Below are 18904 nucleotides of genomic sequence, written 5' to 3' on the forward strand. Positions count from 1 at the left end.
AGTGTTTCCCAACCTTGGGCCTCCAGCTATTTTCGAACTACAATTCCCATCATCCCTGACCACTGGTATTGCTAGCTAGGGATGATGGGAGTTGTAGTCCAAAAACAGCTGGAGGCCCAAGGTTGGGGAACACTGCCCTAGGGTACAAGGATGTTTATAGGTAAAAGGTCGGCTCTGGACTTGCTGTTCCAAGTAGTTTGCAGTTAGCTTAGGCAAAAGCTTTTCTTGATTCAAATGGATTTATAAAAATCACTGTAAGCCCTGTTATGTGTGAGCATATTGATTACTGGTAACTGATTATATGAATAGCATAAGGGTAGCATACGGGTAGCCCCCCTTTTCTTGCTTTAGCATCACAGTTTGGGAACCTCTGGGATACAAAATTGGGGGCAGGAGAGGCAACTAGTCTGTGTACCCAAAGTTGTGTAGAACTAAGAAGATTGGGGAAATGTACTGAATCTTTAAAATAAGACTGCTTTTGTCTTGTTCCATGAAACTCTCACAGAATAAAAATAGTATTCTGTAGCAATGTTACCCAAACTCATGTCTCATATATATATATATATATATATATATATATATATATATATATATCACTTGATTGTAAGAAAATCTCTAAGCAGTTTACAATAAATATTTGACATCATCAATAAAAAGCGGTTTAAAAAAATCAGCAACATTTTAAAAATAATTAAATTCAGCAGTGAATGTGCCAAGTGCATAGCAACTGGGTGCAATATCAATTGATTGTTTATCTCAAATGTAAGGCTCAAAGTACAAACAGAACTAGAGAAATGCACCTAAAGGGGCTCTTTTCCAGTTGGTAAGAGCATGGTGCTGATAACGCCAAGGTTGGAGGTTTGATCCCCATAAAAGGACAGCTGTATATTCCTGCATTGCAGGGTGTAAGACTGGATGAGCCTCAGGTCCCTTTCAATTCTATTATCTGTTTCCACATAGAAAAGAAGGCAGTTCACCCATCACTATGATTCTGTCATCCTATACTGAATGCATCCTATATTCAAAAAAGGAAAGCTAGAGTAAATATTTTTGTTGACTTTCAACTCAAGCAAAAGGAAGCCTTACTGCACTCACATGGAACTTGCTCCCTACTTATTAACATGTGTATCATAAGTACTGCCGTCATGAAGACAGCCACACATACTTTGTGAAACCGATCAAATCAGCTGTCATAAAAAAAAATTCTGGGAAGGTATTTAGTAAATCCTTACAAAATGAATTAACCTACCAGCTGGAATTTTGCACACCTCACAATGTAACCATGTTTTGCATAAATGCACCCTGTTGGGAGTGTCAAGCTTTTCAAACACCAACCTGAAAAAACTATTAAGTGCTTTTACTCTGAAACCACAGCACAGTTGTAGTTCCAGGAGTCTCTCTTTACAGCTCTTCCTCTTCTGCTTTCAACTGCTGAAGAGAGACAAGATTCTTAACCTTTCACAGCATCCTTAGCAAAATATACACTACTATACATTCACTAATGAGCACAGAAGGCAGGCATGAGACTTTCACTCAGGAACATAGAAAGCTGCCTTATACTGAATCAGACGACTGCTGACACTGATTGGCAATGGCTCTCAAAGATTTCTAACAGTGGTCTCTGCCAGTCCTACCAGGGAATGCAGGTGTAAACCTGTTTAAGACCTATGCGGCTGGAATTGCTCAATTAAGCAAGGATAAGATAATCTGATTTTGGTTTACTTGTCCGCAGGTTCTGGTCAATTGCCACTTGCTCTATTCTAATTTTCAGTACAGTGGAACCTCGGTTTTCGAATGTAATCTGTTCCGGAAGACTGTTCGACTTCCAAAACATTCAAAAACTGAAAGCAGAAGCTCAATTCAATAGGGAAACTCAAAACAGAAGCCGTGTCGGGTGTTCAGGTTCCGGAAAACTTCCGGTTTTTTGTTGTTCGGGAGCCAAAACATTCGAAAACTCGGTTCAAGAACCGAGGTTTGACTGTAACAAGTTTTCCTTCACTGTAGCCACATTTTACTTATATTACTCTTAATACCTACTAGACACGCAGGAAACTTTCATCAAAAGTGCATCCTAGCCCCTGGCAGGAGTTGTCACTCATGTTCGAGGCTCCAGCTAGCCTGCAATAGAAGCCTTGTACTGATATTTTGGATTTGTAGCAGAGGACTTGCTTTCTCCTTTCCACACCATGGTCAAATATGGTCAGGGGAATGGAAAGGGGAAGGTGGTCACATGAGAGATGGCCAGAGTGTGTAGTCTCCCCTAACTTTATGTCCTCAAATGTTGCTGGACTACATCATCCCGACACAAAACTTACAGAAAGAGGTAGGTTGGAGAAGGTTGCTGTAAAAACCAAGGAGAGAACTTGCAGCTGCTGGAAAGACGCAGCAAAGAAACTGGCATTCAGGCGGGAGAAGTCACAGACAGTTCCAAGGCAAATACTGAAGTTTCCAAGGAAAAGGATAGGAGATTGAGAGAGAGGAGAAAAGGAAAGTCATGCATCAAAGTCAGACACAAAAGAGGCAGATTTAGTAACCTTTGGGGATCTTCCTCCTTCTGTCCCCTCGTGGAACATTATCCCTGCAACAATTATATTCTTCTTCAGAGAATTGCAGGCAGTCTATTCTGGTTAAAGCAATAATAAAGTTGAGTCTCCTTGTTTGCCCAAGCTCATCACCGTCTCAATTTTATTCATCAACAGGAAATGGTGAAAAGCCTATATTTTAAGTGAAATCTTAACCAGACTGCTTCATTTTCAGTCTTATTTTTCTCTTTATTTGTTTAAGCATATCTTAGCCAGTACGTGGTTATACTTCTAAGTATTTAAACAACAACAGCTGGTGTCAACTTTGCCACCATCAATCCTATGCACCATCATTTGCCGAATCCTACTGTTTCAATTTTACAGTGCTGGTCTTTTAAACCAGTTCTCTTTTAACACTCTTCGTTCTTTCGCATACCCGGTATCTTCAGGGTGCGGGTGGCGGGAAACAGCAAAAGTCCTCCCACGAACATATTGAATTCTTTCGTTAAGCAAGAGTCTAATTAAGAAAATCATCGTAAGATCTTCAGGGTTTGAACTTCAGAAGGTGTTTTCTTGAAACAAGAGAACTGTGGGTGTTTGATCTTAATGGGAAAGAACATTTCCCTATCTGAGTTTAAGGGAAATGATTCAAACGAATCTGCATTCCCTCCAGAGCCTTCCGAGAGTCACTTTGGCAGCTTATCGTGGAGGGCATCAGTCTGGCTCTCAGACAAGCCTTCAGTGAGTACACTTACAAGTCATTGATTCTCACTTCATTCTGCACAAGCTGCACTAGCCTAGCACATCCTCTGGAAAAGATGCTCACATTTTGAAAGACTGGAGACAAAGCAAGGCAGCTGTAAATAATGTTACCAAAACAAAGCACAAAAGGTTGGAGGATTTACAGGGGCTATTCCAAGCCAAAGGTAAATTGGTACCAAAGAAAGATGTTAGAAGGTGAAGATAGTGGTTCCAAACTGACATTCCAAGGGGTCACAGGAAGAAACAGATTTACATTTTTAATACAGTGGTACCTCGGGTTACAGATGCTTCAGGTTACAGATGCTTCAGGTTACAGACTCCGCTAACCCAGAAATAGTACCTCGGGTTAAGAACTTTGCTTCAGGATGAGAACAGAAATTGCACACTGGCAGTGCGGCAGCAGCGGGAGGCCCCATTAGCTAAAGTGGTACCCTCAAGTTAAGATCAGTTTCAGGTTAAGAACGGACCTCCAGAACGAATTAAGTTCTTAACCCAAGGTACCACTGTACTCTCTCCCTCCCACCCTCGTTTCAAAAAATTAAGCAGCTCTCCCAAAGTTTTGGAGGTTTTTCTTATAAAATGTACAATATATTTATATAATATATTAGACAATCTACTGGAGGTAGATGGAGGGGGAAAGATGACATTAACTTGAAGACCAATGGCAAACTATCCGAGCCACACCAACCTCTTATAAAGTGACACAATATCAGGATCTTCGGTGGATGCCAAGTAGCTTATCCTTGGAGCAAGTATTCTGGGATGCCTTAATATGCCTAACAGCTCGTGGTGAGACAGAAGACAAACAGGGACTTTATATGTACAACACACCATGTCAACACTTGGAAAGTCTACCTGACATTTGTGGCAGAATATTCGTGTTGGCATCGAACGTACATACAAAGTCCCTGTTTGTCTTCTGTCTCACCACAAGCTGTTAGGCATATTAAGGCATCCCAGAATGCCTGCTCCAAGGATCTCTCCAATTCCCAATCTGAGGTAAAATTTTCTTACCCTCCTTCCTGTCCTAACTTTTGAAAAACAAAAATATATTAAGGCATAATCACATGCAATAAAGCAGCAACAAAATTAATCCAAACAAAGACCTTTAAAGTTCAGGCAGAACTAAATGCCTGGATGAAGAGATGTATTTGCCAAAATCACTAAAGAAAGGTGCTAAGCAAATGGTCGTGGAGAGGAAGTTCCATAAACAGGGCACCACTAACAATAAGCCCCCTGACACTGATAATCAGGTCCCTCACTTCAGAAGGCAGGAAAGCTCAGAGCTGGGCCTACAACAAAAGCCTTAATATTAAGCAAAAAGTGGTGTAGTGGCTACTGTGTTGGACTACAGCCTGGGAGACCAGGGTTCCAATGCTCAACCATGAAACTCACTGGGTAAACTTGGGCTGATCAATATCTTAGCCTAACCTACTTCACATGGGTGTTGTGAGGATAAAATTGAGAGGAAGAGAACCAGGTGTGTCACCCTGAGCTCCTTAGAGGAAAGGTGGAATATAAATGAGATAGATAGATGATAGATAGATATCCAATTGGAAGATAGTTCAGATACTGAACTTTTATGATTTTAGACCTCAAAACCAGCACTTAGAACTGTGCCTAGTGGGATGCGGGTGGCACTGTGGTCTAAACCACAGAGTCTAGGGCTTGCCGATTAGAAGGTTGGTGGTTCAAATCCCCATGATGGGGTGAGCTCCCATTACTCAGTCCCTGCTCCTGCCAACCTAGTAGTTCGAAAGCATGTCAAAGTGCAAGTAGATAAATGGGTACCGCTCCAGCGGGGAGGTAAATAGCGTTTCCGTGCGCTGCTCTGGTTCGCCAGAAGTGGCTTAGTCATGCTGGCCACATGACCCGGAAGCTGTACGCCGGCTCCCTCGGCCAATAAAGCGAGATGAGCACCGCAACCCCAGAGTTGTCCACGACTGGACCTAACGGCCAGGGGTCCCTTTACCTTAGAACTGTGCCTAGAATAAGCTTGTAGTCAGATATGTTCCCTCCACCCAATACCAGACACCATTTCCCAACAGCATTCATAGGAAGCTCCCAGAAGGCATGGGGACCCTGTGGTCTTCCATATTTAGTCCCATCATCCTGCCCACAGGCCATGCTGGTTGGAGGGGATGGGAGTTGTCAGCCAGAAACATCTTGAGGACCACATGTGAAGTGCAGCGTGCAGGCCAGCAGCAGAAGTCATGCAGTCTCCTCACTGCTCCCCTTTCCTCTTCTCCACTCACAACATCACATGGGTGGTGTTACCTTGCCCTCCTCTCTTCCCCACTGCTGTGAGCAGGGAAGCCCCACCCATCAACCAACAGCAGACTTCCACAGAACAGAGGGGTAAGAGATTAAGAAACAGAGAAAGAAGCTGCAAAGAGGAGGCACCACAGGAATCACAGAGGAGCCCACAGAAAGTTGAAACCAGCTTGGATAACTTGCTGCAGGACGAGTGGTGAATGTCTGGCCCACCAGATGTTGTTGGGACTCTAACTCATGCACCTCAATTAAAGATGCTTCCTCTGCACCTGGTACCATTTCACGCAGACTTTTACTACATCCACTCCTGTAGGGACTGCAAATTCATTCAGCCAATACACCTTAATAACTCTGAAGATGATGTTATGCCTTATCCGATTGATGATCTGCATTTTAATATCTCCCTAAACACATATTTACCAGCAGAGTCATAAAGCTGCTTAAAATCTATTGTAGCAAACTCTCCTCTTACTTCCAGAGGTTGGTTGGTTGGTTGTTTATTTGAAAAATATTTGCTAAACAACATTCCAGCTCTTGCTTCAATTGGGCTTGTGATGAAAAAGTGTAAAAGTAGTGTTGGCTAATATGCCCACTCATATTATAAATGACTCTCCTCCACTTCTTCCTCTTCATTTTCACCATTATAAGATGTAAACATAAACAACACAAGAGAGGCTTAAAGGTGATGTAATCCTTGCATACAAAAATGCACTATGGAGTATATTGCCAACCCAAAAGTCAAAATTATAAAGGAGACAAATCTCAAAAAGGAACTGAGTATTTATTTTGTGTTGTGCACAGTGTAAAGAAGTAAGGCATGTTCAAGGTCACCACATGTCTCACTAAGGCAATTTTCAAAGCTGTCACTTCCCAAAGGAAGATACTGACAGTGTAGCATTAGCACTGCATCTCTCTGATTAACTGTTTGCATTTCTCAGTCAGTATGATACGGGTATATCGAAGTATACACACCTAAGTAGAGGCTTCTTACAAAATAAAGTGAAGAGGAAGGAGAAGTTGCCCTGTTTGTCTTAAAATAAAACAAGGCTAAAGGAAAATGTATCAATAGATATTTGCATTCACTGCCAGCCATTGCAGTTTATATACAGAGAACATTAAACAGGCAAAAATGAAAATCAACAAATAATAAATAAATAAATAAAACTCTAGAGTGGCCTTACTTTAATGGCATCCACCAGAAATATTGTGGACTTCAGAGACACCAGACTATCTCAGTCTGCAAGGAGAAGACTAAAAGGAAAGCAGGTCAGATAGTACAGTTTCCTCTCTTCCTGCTCCTTGCCACAGTAATGGCTCATCCACACTACTGCTTGGGCCTGCTGCTTTCCCTCAGGAAAACTCCCTCTTTACTGCTAAATCAAAGCAAACATCAACTGGGTTTCCTCCAGATTAACATTTGCTAGCATTCAGCAGGAAAGAGGGAGATTTCCCAGGAAAAGCAACGGGGCAAACTGAAAACTGTCCACACCTGCACTTTCTAGACATTGGACAAATTAAAGTGTTGACATACACCTTTCAGGTGTACATTATTCTGCCAATATCACATTAAGACAGGCCATGTATATTCTTGCCCTCATTGCGCCCCGAAGAAGCTACCTTATGCATCAACGTGGCTATCAAAAATGAGCTAGAACCCACAGAACAGCGTGCTCTTTACCTGGCTAGTCACAATGAGAACCTGGCTAGTCACAATGAGGGGGAGACATTTCCCCCTCAGCAACCACAGTTTAATTGATTGTTTATTTTCACCTTCACGTAGCTGTATCCTTGAGTGTTTTGCTGCCCTTGAATATGCATCCACTCCTGAAAATGCTGCTACTATGGCAATACATTACTGCCTGACCCAGTTCTACCTGAAATCTTATCAGGGCTTTTAGGCTGGGTTTTGGGTGCTGCAGAATCATATTTGGCAAACTGAGCCAAGAGCTAGTGTAAGACAAAGCAGAATTGTACAAAGACTGTGCAGTATAAGCATTTCTGCACTGTGCCCAGTTAAATATAGGCTCCAAATACTAGCTAATGAAGGCACTTCGAGAAATGTCTTTAAGGTTAATAGAAATAACGTCTGACTTGGGTAACTTGACATATTACTCCACTTACTTTCTCAACTCACAAGGATACAAATGAGGTGAACAGGTTTAAAATGGGGCACAAGCTGTTATATCGTAAACCACGTAAACCTCAGATGAAGGGTAACATAGAAACAAATACATAAATAATATCTAGCTTATATGATTTTGGGTCTAATCTCTAATAATCCATTCCTAATTTGGTCAGCCTAAACTCAAGAGATTTAAGTTGGGGGGGGGGATTTAATGAACTAAAAGTGATTTGAGACAAGTTTAGTTTTTCATAGTGTGCCTATCTATTATCATTTGACCTGCTACGGACAATGGTCATGTGGATTTTGCTCTGAGACAATACAAAAAAATTGAAATGCCTATTAACCTGTCTGATTTGCTAACCAACATTAAGGCCAGGTTTTCCTATTTGTACATAACAAGAAACTCTAGGTGAATGTAAATCAGAATCTGTGAAGTGAAGATGGCATATGAAGGGGTGGGACGTGGAAAAAGCGCTCAGCACAAAGACTCTTTCATAGCTTCATAAACTGTGGTTGATGGAGCCTGGAATGATCATCTGAGCCAGGCCAATATGAGCAGCAATTTTATTTCAAATCATTTTCAGTTCTCTGAAGAACACCTTTGGGTTTTAAGATGACGTACCTAAAATAGTTAAAAGATGGAGCCACAACATTTGCAGCGAAACTCAGACTCAGTCCTCCAAAGTGGGGGGGGGGTAAGGAAGGGGGTGTGATTGATTCAAATATTTAAATAAATTAAGCTCTGGCACACTATAGCAAGAGATTTAACATAAAGCACAGAGCAACTCAGGATGTCAATCTGCCATCTCACACTGGCACTTCACCAATGAAAATGAAATATACTATAAACGAGCTCAAGTAGCAATAATCATGCTTTCATTGGTCTGTAGTACTGAAGATAAAAATTTGCAGAACATTAAACCAGCACACATCCTATCCACTTCTAGGCAATGGGCAATAAATACATATGTTCTACAAATGGGAGGAAATGTTACAAGACGCAACATGTGCTCCATATTTGAATGTGTGTTCCCACAAAATAAAGTAAAATTTGCTGCATAATGCATTCCCTGTTCAGGCAGAATCCTGCCTCCCCCATCCCCAAAAAAGCAGGGAACTTGCATAAAACGCAGACAAGGCTTCTCTCTAAACACGATTGTGACAGGTGCCCTATAAATAACAGCAGAGCCCGACAGAAACAGCACACGTTGCAAGTAGGAAGCCTAAGTGGCAAAGACATTTTCACCGGGCATGCCAACTTAATGAGAGTTGTCACCCAAACTCTTCTGCTTTGCTGCTAACAGGATGCAATAGCAAATGTGGGCAGCTGCTTATGAAGGAGTGGGCAGAGGTAGATGGCTTTTCAGTCAAATGAGATGTGGTGCTTTTAAGTGCAAGCTTCCTGCCAATGCCAGCACCCAAAAATCTTCTCTGTTTCACAGCTTCTTATTTATTATTACATTTTATTCTCATTTTTGTGGTTACATTTTTACCATGCCTTTTCTCCAAGAAGTTCCTTTTACCCTTGTAACAACTTTATGTGATAGGCTGTGCTGAGAGATGGGCACTGTGGCCAAGGTTACCCATTGTATTTTGTGGCTGGACAGGTATTTGAATTGGCTGTGCCCAGATTTTAAATCCAACACCCTAAGGTAAAGGGTAAAGGTAAAGGACCCCTGGACGGTTAAGTCCAGTCAAAGGCAACTATGGGGTGTGGCGCTCATCTCACTTTCAGGCCGAGGGAGCCAGTGTTTGTCCACAGACAGTTTTCCGGGTCATGTGGCCAGCATGACTAAACCAAAACACTGTGAAGGAAACCAGAGCGCACGGAAATGCCGTTTACCTTCCCATCGCAGTGGTACCTATTAATTTACTTGCATTGGTGTGCTTTCAGACTGCTAGGTTGACAGGAGCTGGGAGAGAGCAACAGGACTTCACCTCGTCGTAGGGATTCAAACCGCCAACCTTCTGATCGGCAAGCCCAAGAGGCTCAGTGGTTTAGACCACAGGGCCACCTGCATCCAACACCCTAAGCACGACATCACACTGGGCCTCTTAGCATACTCAGGGAAAGAAATAAAATTCTTAAAACAAATTAACTGACCAAATGCATACAAATATGTGTACTACTTAAAGGGAAATTTATAATTAATATATTCACACACATTTTTCTTTCTGTTCCAAAGCATGGTTACAAGAAATAAAATATATCCAAAACCAATAATAAGCAGTATAAGTTTTTAAAGTCAATAGCACTAGTTCAAGCCTACTCTAAAATCTATTTTTATGGCCAAGAATACACTCCCATAGAAACAGCAGGAAACAATCAGAACTGTGGAGGCTTAAAATCTATTATTTATTTATGACATGAGAAGGCAGGCCACCAATACAGAATTACTGTATTTTTCGCCCTATAGGATGCACTTTTCCCCCTCCAAAAATGAAGGGGAAATGTGTGTGCGTCCTATGGGGCGAATGCAGGCTTTCGCTGAAGCCTGGAGAGCGAGAGGGGTCCGTGCGCACCGACCCCTCTCGCTCTCCAGGCCTCAGGAGAGCCCCAGCACCAGCCCCACAAGGTTGGGGGACAGCGGGGAGGCGGAACGCCGTCATCCCGCTGTCTCCCGATGTGGTTTGGAGGCTGACAGCTGGGAGACGCGTGCTTCTCCTTGCTGCCAGCCCCGCAAGCTCGGGGGACAGCGGGGAGGTGCAGCGTGCCTTCCCGCTGTCCCCGGACCTGGTCTGAAGGCTGGCGGCAAGGAGAAGAGCGCTTCTCCCCGCTGCCGGCCCCACAAGCGCCTAGGGGGGAAAATAATTTTTTTTCTTTATTTCCCCCCCAAAAAAAACTTGGTGCGTCCTATGGGCCGGTGCGTCCTATGGGGGGGGGGAAATACGGTATAATCCCATAGGCTACAAGTGGTATAGCAAAATTTGAGAAATATTTCCTGGAGTCGAAGAGAGGGAATCTGTGGTCCATCTGTGGCAATCATAATGGGATCAGAGTCAATAGATCAGAATCTAAACCACAACCAAGGGACAATCTGGGAATGAGGCAGCAACACAAAGCATGAAGTCCTAAACTAGACGCATCAACCTTGACAGAAACCCAAAAGCAGAAACTGGAAAACTGGAGCAAAGCTTAAAGCCAAGTGATCAGGTCAGATCCATGAACCAATGTGGACGCAGGATAAAAGGGCAACAGCAGGCTTATGGCAGGGTACATAGGAACCCACGAGACAGACTGCTTTAGACAGGAGTCTAAACTGCGGTCCTTTCCAAATTTGTTCCTGATAGTTGACACAAAGACCTTTAAGCCCTTTCCTACTGGAGCTACATTAGCCAACGAAGTCAAACTCGGCTGACCAACCATCTCTGGTGTCCCAGCAATAGGCTGTTTTAACTTCCTTCCAAGGGACCATAAAAATGGAAAGGGTTGCCAAAGACTTGTCAGGTAGCCAAAGCATGGGAGTTTATTGTGCCCCTGGTGGATAGCAATACATGATTGGTGGGCTGTGTTTGATTTGGTGGCCACTAGCTATACAGATCACATGACTGGTTGGGCAAAGGCTAGCTTAGTAAATTTCAATTTTCACATCTCCTAGCAGAGATAATTTGACAGCAGCTCCTTTGTAAAGAAAGGGGAAGAAACAAAAACTGCTATGAGCCAACAATAACTCCTCCTTAATTACCATGTCAGAAGGTAGCTATGGTAAAGCAAGAGAGGAGCAGTTGTCAATAGCCTCCTAACCCTGGTGGCACATTTAGTTTTATGACAAATAGGGGATGATGCTCAACAGCTATTTGATGAGCTATCTAACAGCTGCCAGGGACCATGCACTGCTGCTGCACAGCTGGAAGTGCACACCACTGCATCATTAAAAGGGCAATAACTGCAAGCTCACAGCACATCGAACACTGCCAACTTTGTTTTGACGAGTTATTTGTGGCCCTAATCAGCTGCGAAGGCTCTTTAGGAAAGAGGCACTGTTGTAAAGAGGGATTAATCTTAGCAGCAACCATGCAGTTATTAAAAATCAGCTGGCACATAAAATCCTGATGGAGAGGTGCAAGTGTATGTCATGGCCGTACAAAAACGAAAAAAAGCAAAAAAAGCTATCAACTCTATTAAAAAGAAGAAGAAAGGATTGAAAGCTGCACAGCAGTAAATCAATAAACTGTGATAGTAAATATTGCTTGGAGGATGTCAGTAGAGAAAATCAGGCATCTCTAATATCCTCCTTCAACAGGGTTATCTATGGAATAACATCTTATATTATTATAGGTATGGTAGTGTTTTGCAGAGGACAAAAGCAAAACTGTAGGAGAAAATAGCTATTGCTGTTTGGAGGCTGACCTGGTTAATGTGTTGCAGTAAAATAAATAAAACGAATAGGACAAGGAAGGAGCTAGCAGGGAGAAGGGGAAAGAACATCATAATAGGAAATGTTCAAAATTTACAATTAGGCCTTACAAAAGCAACATTTCACTCAGGCCATAAAGGGTCATTCATTTCGTGCTATGGTCTCTGCCAGATTCTCACACAATCTATCAAAAACACTCTGGCTGGTCTCATTTGCACGCAAAGAAACAAAAAATAAACACTGTGTGAGGAAAATTGGTTAATCAGCATTCGTGGGAATTTAATAAACACAAATTAAAAATAAATAAATCTAGGCAGATCCCTTCTAATTCTCACTAGCGCTTGTTTATTGTGGTTTCAAAAACAGGAGCTCAAAAGAACCCAATAATTTTACAAGCATGCAGAAGCTTTAGGCAAAAAAGGTTAGAGCAAGCTCTCCAGATTTTATTGTTCAGCACCACTCCTGTAAATCAATTCAAAAAACCACACCACCAAATTCACACCCAGATCCAATATTTATGCTTTAGAAGCAAACTGCATCAAAGTGTGTGTTTGTGAGAAAGGCAGAAAGATTGATACACTTCATTTGAACTGTGCTCCTAAGGGGCTTTGATGGCACTTCTTAATGTCTGTGAGACTTTTCCTTCTCACTGTGTGCTTCACTCAGGGTAGCTTTGTGCATTAACTTGGAAACCCAAGCACAAAGTGCATGTAAATAGCATCATTTATTAAGAAGCAGGTGTGTATAGCCTGCAATATGAGGAAGATATATAGAAAAGTGGACCATAAAGAAGGCTGATCGCCGAAGAATTGATGCTTTTGAATTATGGTGCTGGAGGAGACTCTTGAGAGTCCCATGGACTGCAAGAAGATCAGACCTATCCATTCTTAAGGAAATCAGCCCTGAGTGCTCACTGGAAGGGCAGATTCTGAAGCTGAGATCCAATACTGTACTTTGGCCACCTCATGAGAAGAGAAGACTCCCTGGAAAAGACCCTGATGTTGGAAAAGACCCTGATGTTGGAGGGCACAAGGAGAAGGAGAAGGGGACGGCAGAGGACGAGATGGTTGGACGGTGTTCTCGAAGCTACCAGCATGAGTTTGACCAAACTGCGGGAGGCAGTGGAAGACAGGAGTGCCTAGCGTGCTCTGGTCCATGGGGTCACAAAGAGTCGGACACGACTAAACAACTAAACAACAACAACAAATATAGAAAAGTAATACAAAGCAGTGAATAATGCAACCCTGTAGCCACTTAGGAGTAAGACTTCCCCAGCTTGGCACCATCCTGATGTTTTGGACTACAATTACCATAATTCCTAACCACCGGATGTGCTGGCAGGGGAAGGTGGGAATTAAGAGTCCCAAACACCTGCTGGACAGCAGGCTAGGAAAGTTTGGAATAACTCCTACTGTGGGACTTTTGAGAAAGAACCTAAGAGCAATGCTGCATCACACCAAAGGTCTATATGGTCCCAACTAAAGATGGGAAGGCCTGGAAAAAACAAAAAGGGGGGGACAGAGTATCCAATCTTTCTGATTCTTTTCTAGTCCAGCATCCTGTTCTCATATTCATGAACAAGACGCATGTGGGAAGCCCACAAGCAGGGCAAAACTCGAGTGCCATGTTTCTCAGCAAACTGGTTTTCAGAAGCAAGGCTCCTCTGATCTTTGGGGTAGTATACAGTTACCATAGTATCTGTAGTAGCCATTGATGGCCATATCCTCCAGGAATTTGTCTGACCTCCTTTTAAAGCAGTCCCTGCTGGTGACCATTGCTAAATCCTGTGGGAGTGGAATCCATAGTTGGATTGTGTATTGTGTGAAGGGGGACTTTGTTTTGTCTTGTCCTGAGTTTCTCACAACAGCATGACTGGATGACCAGTTCTGGCATTATGAGAGGGGTCAGACACTGCTTCCTATCTACCTTCTACACACCTTTTATAAGACAATACACCTCTGTTGTTATCTCCCTTTAACTCATCCTTTCTCAGACATGTGCAGGATCCACCTGCATGTCCTAATGTGTACTATGAACTGTGGACTCCCTGATACCATCCTACAATCAATAGTCCTAGATTGCTCAAAAGGTAAGTGGATTCAGCAGTATGCAAGCTGAGAACATACAAACAAAAAACATTCATGTAACCTGGTCTGGCCTATGTAAGTAGCACCACCGCTGTGCTGTTCCTTCCGCCCTTAACTCATCGCTAAGGCAGTTGTGTTGTTCGGTGCTGTCTTGTACATGCAGTACTTGTCTGGGAGATTTAAAGGCATAACAGTGGTGGAATTGTGATGCTAAGAATAGCCATTGTCAGAGGTGCCAAGTTAATCTACGGAAAGTGTGTGTGACACATCCCCCTCAACAACTGTGCATATGCACAGGATGTGAACTGAGTACCAGCCGAAATGTGACGCTTCTTTCATTTCCAGCTGACTTGATCGCTAGCTTTAGTTTTAAATGGTATTTGGTGCTGGTCTCTCTTGTTTAGATGCAAATAGCAGCTGGTGGGATTTCTATGTAGTGAGGGATAAATTGGAGACTACCCCCCCCCCAAAAAAAAATCCCCCCCATTTAAAAATAATAATCATAATTACATTTCTAACATAATTTTTAGAAAGACAACAACATCTGATGCCCCTTTAAATTTGTTGTGGAAGGGGGGGTTATATATGCTTTTATTTTTATTATATATTTTGTATTTTTTATATTGTAGTTTTGAGCTGTGAACCACCCTGGGATATACGGGTACAGGGTAGGGCAATCTGCAAATTTAATTAATAATGAGAATAAGAATAAGTAAGAATAAGAAGGCCTTTGTTTCTCTCCTTAAATATACAATAGCCCATAAAATTACGATGGATAATTCTCTGGATAACAAAAGAAACAATTCAGAAAAAAATGTGTAACAAGTGATTAAAAATAGCCAATATTATGTGAAGTATATTGTTGAAGCAATTCAATTTTTAGATGACAATCAATTGTCTTTCGGGGAGATTCAGGGTGTGAACAATTAGGAGTAGAGGCAAGCTGGCTCTTTTTACAGTTATTTGCATTTTCTATGAAAAAAGATCAAAAATTGCAAGGAATTGTGATAACAATTCTTGCAAATGCTAAACACGTCAGCACTGAAATCCAATATGAAGTAATCCACATCATGACTAAAATAATTCTAGAAATTATTATGAAGCAAATTAATTAAAGTACTTGTGTAGAATTGCTAGCTTATGAGATTAGGGACAAACAATGTAACGTGGTACTTTGGTTCCCAAACAGCTTGGCTCCCGAACAAATCGGCTCCCGGATGTCGCAAAAGTAAGTATTCCAGTTTGCGAACGTTTTTTGGAAGCCAAACATCCATTTTGGCTGTCGGTATTGTTTCTGGGGCCAATCAGCCAATCAGAAGCCGCGCCTTGGTTTGTGAACGTTTTGGAAGTCGAATGGACTGAGTTCGGAAACCAAGGTACCACAGTATTGTAAATATAGCAATGCTCTCTGATTACAGTCAACAACCATTTTGTTCTATTCCCAACCCCCAAGTGCATTGGCATAGTGCACATAAGCACACCGTGGCCCCGTTCCACCCTTTTAGCAGCGTGTTTAGGGATGTTTTCAGTTCACTTCCGGGTTCGGCACCATGCGTGTGTGTGCAATCATGCATCATTCGAACGCATATTTAATTGGCCATTGCCTATAACTTGCAAGCATGAAGCCGACAGAAATATGCGTTGCAATTTACGAGCTTTGTTCACAAAGTGCTTAAAATAGAACATCTGAAATTTTGTCAACATTGACTGGCTTACAGTCAAATTATGACAAACTAATTGCCCAATCATATGATGGAGATCTGTCATAAAAGGTTTATCAGCTGGTTTTCAAGCTCTAATCTCTAAAGAACTTATGTGAAAAACTTTGTTCCTGAATTGCTTTAATCACCAACTTTACTTGGTACATGCAATTATCAAAATGTACATGCAATTGAGGCTATACCTGAGATGAAGAAATGTTTTGACTTATTTGAACAGCAGTATGTGTTGTTTTAAGAAGAAACCTGCTGAAGTTGCTTAGTAAAAAATTTTGACGTTGTAGTATGGCTGTAAAAATGGGAGTTAAATAAAAAAGTTTGTGATTTTGTCTTTAAAAGGCCTGTGAACTAGATAAACTGCCTCCTACTTTTTGTTGTTGTTGTTGTTGTCATTCCCACAACTTTCTAGAAAGGCTACAGGCCTGGATGGAGACAGACAGAAAATTATTTGAAGTGTACACACATAACCTATATGGGTTTCTTTCTGCTGAGTGATTAATTACAGGTAAAACAACCCCACAGAACTTTTGACGCCCTCCTGCCCATTCCATGGCAGTTTACCCACTGACAAACAACTTTTGAAATGCTTTCCTATCGAGAGCAGTCAGTCAATCAATGTGGGGTGCTGGTCTCTGGAGTGGGGGTTTGGGATAGGGAAGAATCCAGAGTCCCACTGCAGATCTTTGCATCACTGCCAAAATAATTTAAAAATAGGCAATCCCCATAGGGTTTGAAACTAAAACAATCCACAGCACAAGAATTATTGCATGACAGGGATGGGAATTCAACTTCTGGAATGCTAAATGAATGCAGGAAGCAATCTGCCATTTGGCCCTCTGCCCTGGTGAACATAAAGATTGTCAGAAGTCTATTTAGTCCAGCACTGACTGCAACAGTGATAAGTTCAACCCACCAAGAAAGCTGTTGTTCCTCATAAAACAGCTAGGAGCCCTTCCACCAACTTAACATACCGTATTTCCAACTCCCCAAACACTCTTCAGACTGCCCATAGATCTGAAAGAGCAGTTCACAATGGACCTGTGTGGTTGGCTCAGTGCAGTCGCAAAATACTTGTCTAAGGTGAAGTTTGGAGTTGCAGCTTCTACTGTGGCACCCCACACTGCAGAAGTGGGGGTCTATTCAGACCATCTGCCCTCAGCGACTGAATACTCTGGGAGATTTTCCAGTGGATAGATCCTGTCAATGCTCTAGTCTCACAATGGCAGGATAAAGTGGAATATCAACATAATCACTCCTGAGCACCCTCTCCAACACTCTGGAGCCCGTTCAACACCCTGACTTTCCAAATAATACCTTGGAACATTATTCCTATTGAAATTAGCCAAGCAACTGCAGTGCTGAAGTTTCTCCACCTGTTGAGAAGCATTTTTGTTTCATCAAGCATTCTAGAGAATCCTGTTCATAGTTGGTCAATTTGTGCTGCATTTTATGATGTTTTAATGTTTTATGATGTTTTAAAAGTACAATTTCCATTGTACTTTTTAGTGCACACCGCTGCAATGTTTTTTAGTATGATTTAGGAGATTTATAATTACCCTTTAATTACCCCTATTGGCTAGTGGACAGCTGGCTGGGCCAGGAAGGTAATTAATGTCTCCATGTGAAAGAGGGTTCCCCGCCTGCTTAAATGAGGCAGTGGTAAAACTACTCCTCAAGAAACCCTCTCTGGATTAAAAAAAATCTCAGCAATTACTGGCCAAAGGCCAACCTCCTTTTCTTGAGCAAGATTATTGAGCTGTGTTCATGGACCAGATCCAGGAGCTCTTGGAGGAAACTGAATTTCTATCGGGATTTGGGCCCAGTTTGGGCCCAGAAACTGCTTTGGACACTTTGTATGATGACCTCTGTTGGGAGAAAGACTGGGGAAAGTGTGTGTGTGTGTGTGTGTGTGTGTGTGTGTGTGTTTTGTTCCTGTTTTTATTGTGCATTTTGTGCTTTTATCTTTGTTTTTCTATTTTGAACCGCCCTGAAAGCTACAGATGAAGGGTGGTATACAACTTTATAAATAAACTAACCCATAATATATGTATATCCATGGCTGCACAGATGCCTGTGACATTCTGTAGCTCTCAACCATTTCATTGACACAATTATTATTTGGGAAATCTACATGACCTTGACATCAAACTCATTTGCAGGTCTGACTTCTTATTGTGAACTCATCTGGCTGTTAGTATAGACTTAATTGTAGAATACTTCAATGATTAGTCGTCTTGTAGTTTTCAACCCCCTCCCCCACACACTATCATCCCTATTTAGTACTGTTCAACTTGCACTCAGAATAGCAGCTTTGCTCTACTGTGAGTATAGTCTACTTTTTCCAAAAGAAACACATAGCTGAAGCTGGGGCATATTTTGGAGATGGTACAGTGAAGCTCCTTCTTACAGCAACATCCTGTGTACGTGGTGCTACCTTTAGCAAATATATCCAAAGACAGACTACTTACTGTAGCTGAAGTTCTTCAAATAGTCATCTTGGAGACACACATATTGGGTCTTGAGCCAAACAAATCTTGGAACCTCCTAGAGCTGAAGAAAAAAGAAGAGAGCATTCATCACTCCATTGGGAAGCCCCTATGCTGTGTCCATGAAACCGCAGGAATTTCACCCCTACCCTTGCTCTTTAACTCCAGAAGGTTTTGAGATGCTGCTCTGCACAGATACAGAACTCATACAGAACTCACAAGGGCCTGCAGAAAATGAGCTAAGATAATTTGATGCTATTACGGTATATTGTTAAAAAGCTTAGCAGGCCTCATGCTTGGTCAACACCTCAATGGGAGACTTACAAGCTACTTCTCATAGCAAAAATGGGAAACCATGGTGCAATAAACAAATGGAACAATGCAGGCTGGGGTCTCAAGAGCTTCCCTGGCCCATTCACCCAGCACTACAACTTTTCCAAGACAGACTATGTTGCCATAGGGGAAAGCACTTGGTACTGGCTTTGCTAAATGCCAGCTGTGACACAGCAGAATCTCTGAAAAGGAAGTGCCAAAGACCTGTGCCACATTCTAGATTCCTGAATTGTTGGGTG

At 42.1% G+C, this 18904-nt stretch overlaps 1 protein-coding gene across 9 annotated transcripts in view; it reads right to left on the bottom strand.

The window, feature by feature from the left end:
• Nucleotides 1-18904, bottom strand: part of SEMA5B (semaphorin 5B) — a 353564-nt gene that overhangs the window by 258379 nt on the left and 76281 nt on the right. For 7 of the 9 annotated variants that reach the window (XM_083734995.1, XM_083734993.1, XM_083734992.1 and 4 more), the window contains exon 2: nt 18315-18396. The exons of 1 other annotated variant lie outside the window; for it this stretch is intronic. The gene's annotated coding sequence lies outside the window, so the exon portion shown is untranslated. Of the gene's footprint in view, nt 1-6739; nt 6759-18314; nt 18397-18904 lie in introns of those variants that run through there. One more of the 9 variants, XM_083734997.1, reaches the window with a different exon arrangement.

Source organism: Podarcis gaigeae (genome assembly GCF_964106915.1).
Source record: "Podarcis gaigeae genome assembly, chromosome: 1".
Taxonomy (NCBI): domain Eukaryota; kingdom Metazoa; phylum Chordata; class Lepidosauria; order Squamata; family Lacertidae; genus Podarcis; species Podarcis gaigeae.